The sequence below is a fragment of the Coenobita brevimanus genome, chromosome 43 (genome assembly GCF_032717465.1).
Source record: "Coenobita brevimanus isolate Jiangsu-jjx chromosome 43, ASM3271746v2, whole genome shotgun sequence".
NCBI lineage: Eukaryota > Metazoa > Arthropoda > Malacostraca > Decapoda > Coenobitidae > Coenobita > Coenobita brevimanus.
In genome coordinates this window covers 10,486,424-10,492,270 of record NC_136996.1, presented here as the reverse complement: position 1 = coordinate 10,492,270, position 5,847 = coordinate 10,486,424, and positions in this window count along the sequence as shown.

The following is a 5,847-nucleotide window of genomic DNA, read 5'->3' as shown; positions in this document are numbered from 1 at the left end:
TAAGAATGTCGAACTGGGTGGTGATGTCTATGATTACACCCGCGCGAAGTACCGCATGGTATATTGTATAGGACTGTGTATGTGTGTGTGTGTGTGTGTGTGTGTGTGTGTGTGTGTGTGTGTGTGTGTGTGTGTGTGTGTGTGTGTGTAGATTATTTATCTAATCTGGATCAAACTTAATGGGAAGATTGAGGGGTCACCCAAGGGTGATGCGGTTCAATTTTGAGAACACTCCCAAAGGACAAGGTTGCAGGGGAAGGTAAAACATGTAAGACTCGAGTGTTGCACTTGCTAGGTGCCCCTTCGCTGTTTTCACATTCATTTTGCTACCTCCAGATGATTTTATTAAGCTTGGAAATTTTATGAATAGATGGGTTGGATTTTCTATTTATTAACTCCTTCATCACCAATATGCTCTCCTAAGCTGAACATAATCACTTGGTTCTAGCAGGAGAAAATAGTGATCGAAGTGAGCTGAGGTGTTATGGTTGTGAAAATGATGTGTGATGGCAAGAGTGAGACAAGGTTGTTATGATAAGATGATGATTGTGTGTGGTGAGGACGTGTGGAGTGTATGTGAAGCGAAATGTGGTAATGAGTTAGTGATGAAGGTGTGTTATCAAGCTGCTGAGATGAAGATGTGGATGGTGTAGCTGTGAGAGAAGATTGTGATGATGTGGATGGCAAGCGTATTTCGTGTGGGTGGTGTGAGTGCGTGGTGAAAGTGATGTTGTTGTGGTGTGAACTTACGATGTGGGTGATGTAGGTGTGTGGTGTGGTTGTGGTGGAATAGGTGTGTGGTGTGATTTCGGTGGTGTAGATGTGTGGCGTGGTTGTGGTGGCTTAGTTTGTGGTGTGGTTGTGATGGTGTAGTTTTTGGTGTGTTGTGGTGGTGTAGTTAGTGGTGTGGATGTAGTGGTGTAGGGGCGTGGGGTGGTTATGGTGGTGTATTTGTGTGGCATGCCTGTGGTGATGTAGGTGTGTAATGTGGCTATGGTTGTGCTGGTGTATGGTGTGGTTGTGGTGATGTATGTGTGTAGTGTGGCTGTGGTGGTGTAGATGTATAGCATTGTTGTGGTGGTGGAGGTGTTTCTACTACAGGTGTTGTAGAGTGGTACTGGCAGTGTGGGTGACGTAGATGTATGGTGTGCTTGTGTGTGCTTGTGGCGCTGTGGATGTGTGGTGTGACTGATGATGTTTGTGTATAGTTAGCTGTGGTGGTATGGTTGTGATGAAGGTGCTGTATGTGTGTGGTGTGACTGTAATGATGAAATGAGAGCTGTAAGTTGCTGAGATATGTGAGTTCTTTACGTCTGTGATGCGCCTGTTTATATGAGGTACGTGTCGTAAGCTTATCATCTCATTGCTCTTAACATACTAAGGATATTGATTTTGTCTTTCGACGAATAATTTTTTTTCGGAAGAAGAAAACCATGCCACTTAAAGGGTTATGGGACGGTATTAGGCTGTTCCGACGTGAAAGAATATTGCTAGGCTAGGGTGAGATGTGGCTGGTTTGTGGAGACGTGTTAATGAAAGCGGATTGAAAAATAAATTTCTAACCAGTGATGCTGCAAATATGGTAGAGGAGCTGAGGAAAATGAGTAGAGCCGTATGGTATGGCGAAGTGAGATGGTGCAGGTGTAGTGAGGCGAGGTGTGGGTCGCAGGTGTGACAGGCTAATGGGGTCAGCCATAAATGGAGACTAATCAAGGGAAGCAGAAATATTCTAAATATGCAGATACGTAGAAAGTGTGGATATGCATAGCTTATATACTCAGTGAAAATGAAATAGTTACACTAAGAAGTAAAAAAATAATGGAACCGTTTACCATACAAAAATACGAAAGATCATTGACAATAGCCTATATGATTATCACGAATGAAATGAGGCGTCTAGTAGAAGAATTCCCCCATATTATCTGGGTGATTGAAGCAGTACGAATGTGTAGGACCTTCACCGGTACTTATCTATAAAATCAAATGCAGCTAAAAAGTTTAATTAATGACGTAAGTATGGCGAGTCAGTACCAAGAACACCTTAAAATCGCATACATTTATAAAGCTGACATACTATAATAGTCTCCAAAAGACATATTACAAAGAAATGAGCCCCAAAAGAAAGTGAAAAGAAGAATAAAAAAATAATTAATAATGTTATCGGTCCAAAAAATTAAGGCAAGTTTTAATATCCGTGGACAGCCAAAAGACGGCGGCCGCTACTCCAAAGCATGTGCTCATTAAAATGCTAATGACGAACAAAAAACCGAGGGAGCAAAAAAAATACCACTGGCCTCAATAGTGTCCATTATAAGTTGGCGAAAAAATACAGAAGCAGGTTTAGGCAGGAGTGGAAGTCGAGTGCTCTCCTCAGTTTTCTTTCTGAACTCTTATTTTCCATTTTCGTATCGGAAATATAATTTCGTTGAATCGGAAACATTGGTTTCTTCTTGAATAAAAAATAGTCTTTCGAAGTTGGAATCAGCAAAACTGACCTCTTGAATAAATAATATTTTATTACTGAAATATAACCCTTTGCATTCCCAGTTAATTCAGAATCAATATAATGCAATGCCCAGCGACAGTGAGTTCAAATTTACAGTGAAAAATGCCTGGGGCTGCGAATAAGCGATCAGACATTATTACACAAGCAAATTATGAATCTGCATATGTGCGAAAGATATCAAGATAATACATTAAAAAAAAACACACACACACACTAACAAATTACCATCGTCTGCTTCCCCGCCCCCTTCTGCCCCTACTGTCACAGTCATCATTAAAACAAAGTCAGGTATTAACCAGGAGCAACTGTATGATAACAGCACATACACAGTATACACCACCACCACCACTACCACCACATCCAGTAATAAAATCAACAGTAACAACAACGACAATAGTACAAAACAACAACAAAGAACAACAACAACAACAACAACAAATAATAATAATAATAAATACTAATAATGATATTAATAAACAATGATAATAATAATAATAATAATAATAATAATAATAATAATAATAATAATAGATGCATCATAAGTGAACTATCAATACCAGCACTACGGTATTAAAAAAAAAGCTCTCTCGCTTACTTCTCTGCCCCAGTTCCAGTTAACTCGCCTAGGGATTTAGCATAATGTAGTGTAAAACAGTACCCCTGCATTTTATACCTGAACATGAGACAGGGAACGAGCCGAGTGGATAGGGTGGGGTCAGTGCCGGAAGTGGAAGGCGGTGGGAGAGGCTGCGTGAGTGGGCGGAAGGTGATGAAAGTTCGGAGGGTGGGATGGGGTGGGTTTGGATGTGGTGTACAAAGGAGTACAAAGGAAAGCAAACAGCAACAGACCTTATGGTCTTTTCGAGGCTGTTTGTTACAGAGTAGACTATGATTACGAGATCTAACTGTACATGCTGAAGGATAAGGACAGTAAACCAAGAAGGCTCCTCCCACCTCCAAATCCTCCGGTTGACACTGGTAAGAAAAAATGAGAAAAACCACCATGCAGCATGGAGAAACTGACATGGATATTTCATAGGAAAGACTGAAAAGGAAGAGGTACAATCTATAATACTTTATCTATAAGCTACTTGTATGAATAACCTGGAAGAGAAAATAGTAAAGTAAAATGAATAATCGAATAAATATATAATGCATAATACCATATATATGGGTACGTTGAGTTAACGAGGGGTGTGCGGACACGGTGTGGAAATTGCACAGTGCACAGTGTGGATGTTCAGGGGTGGCGTGGCAGCCTTGCCTGGCGCTATTAAGGTAGGCTGCAGTCAATTAGGCCCCAGCTCCGTTCATTCCACCGAGACTAGGAACTTTCCCATGCGAGGCAAGCACACAAGTCGCCTCCTGAAGCAGTGACCCCTGGTACATCAAAAAAAAAAAAAAAAAAAAAATCCCGATGGTGACCACTTAACTAACAGGAATCCTCAGTGATCCACAGCCCATCACAGGTCGAAAGTATGAGTAGTGACCGATAACTCAGGGCTATATATGCAGATCCAAGTTTGTGCATACAGGATACTATATTTGCATTCAGTAAATTGATCCAGGCTCTAAAAAATAAAAATATAAATATAAAAAAGTAAATAAAAAATGATACAGACACAAGTGTTTTATTCAGGGGTAAACATATTAAGCTAGGGGTTAGACGACAAATACTTATCGAGGCGACCTTTAAAGGTCAGTACTGAATTAGAATTTATTACATCAGAGGACAATTTATTCCATATATTTACAACTCTATTGAAAAAGAAATGCTTAGCTTCATGCGACTGGAATCGTTTGCCAATTATTTTATGCCCATTGCCTCTAGTTTAATTTGAGTGATCAACTGTGAAGTATTTATCAACAGCCATGTTACCAAGTCCTTTGACTATTTTAAATACCTGAATTAGATCTCCTCGTAACCTCCGTTTTGTTAGGGTAAATAGATTCAGGGCTTCTAAACGTTCCTCGTATGGTTTATTTCTCAGTCTAGGTATCATCTTTGTCATCCTTCGCTGCACTCTTTCAAGCTTTTCCATATCCTTTCTATAATACGGTGACCAAAACTGAATGCAATATTCCAAGTGTGGGGGTACTAAGGAATTATACAAAGTGAGGACAATATTATCGGATTTATTTTCAAATGCTTTACCTATAAATCCAATCAATTTAATGGCTTTTCTCACAGCTTCTGTGCATTGTTGCTTGGTTTCACATTGTTTGTTATTATAACTCCTAAGTCTTTTTCATGGTTTACTTTATCAAGTTGGACATTATTCTTGCTATAACTAGCTCTTACATTTTTACTGCCAGTGTTTAGTACTTTGCATTTATTAATATCGAAATCAATTTGCCAAACTTGGGCCCAGTTAAGCAATCGATCAAGATCTCTCTGAATTGCCTACCTTTGCAGTGCTGTATCTGCTCTGTTACCTATTTTAGTATCATCAGCAAATTTTTAAATTTTACAACATAATCCTTCATCAATATCATTGAAATATATTATGAATAGAATAGGACCTAACACTGAACCCTGTGGCACTCCACTTGTAACGTTTATCCAGTCTGACTCTTCTCTGTTCATTACAACTCTTTGCTTTCGTTCAGTGAGACAATCTTCTACCCACCCGAGAACACTGCCGCTGAAACCATGTGCCTTTAGCTTCTGAAGGAATCTTTTGTGTGGAACTTTGTCAAAAGCCTTTTGAAAATCGAGGTACACAACATCAACAGATTTAGTGTCGTCGTACATGCATAGTATATCATTGAAAAAGTCCAGCAGATTCATAAGGCAAGAGTGATTATTATGAAAACCATGCTGAGAATCTTTGATGAGATTGTTTGATTCTAAGTGTTTCACGAACTTATCTCTGATAAGAGTTTCAAGCTATTTGCAAATCACCGTTGTTAAACTAATTGGGCGGTAGTTTTCTGGCTGTGCTCTGTTGCCTTTTTTGAACATTGGGATTATGCTAGCAAGTTTCCATTCATGTGGCACCTTACTGCTTTTAAGTGATAAGTTAAAAAGTTCAGATAAAGGCTTTGCAACTTTATTCTGTAGGTCCTTTAAAACACGTGGAGATATTTTGTCCGGTCCCGGTGTTTTATTCTCTTATAATTTGCTAATTGCAAGTAGTACGTTGCGATCACTAACTGTAATGTCAGTGATTATGTTGTCCTCTTCTATAGGAATGGGGGAAACAGGAGGAATCGTATGTATATTTTCTGTAATAAATACTGACACAAAGAAAGTATATACTGAGAATTTTTGCCATCATAGTTTCATCATCAGTGTGCTCTCCGTTATCTGATATTAAGGGACCAATTGTCGAAGTTAT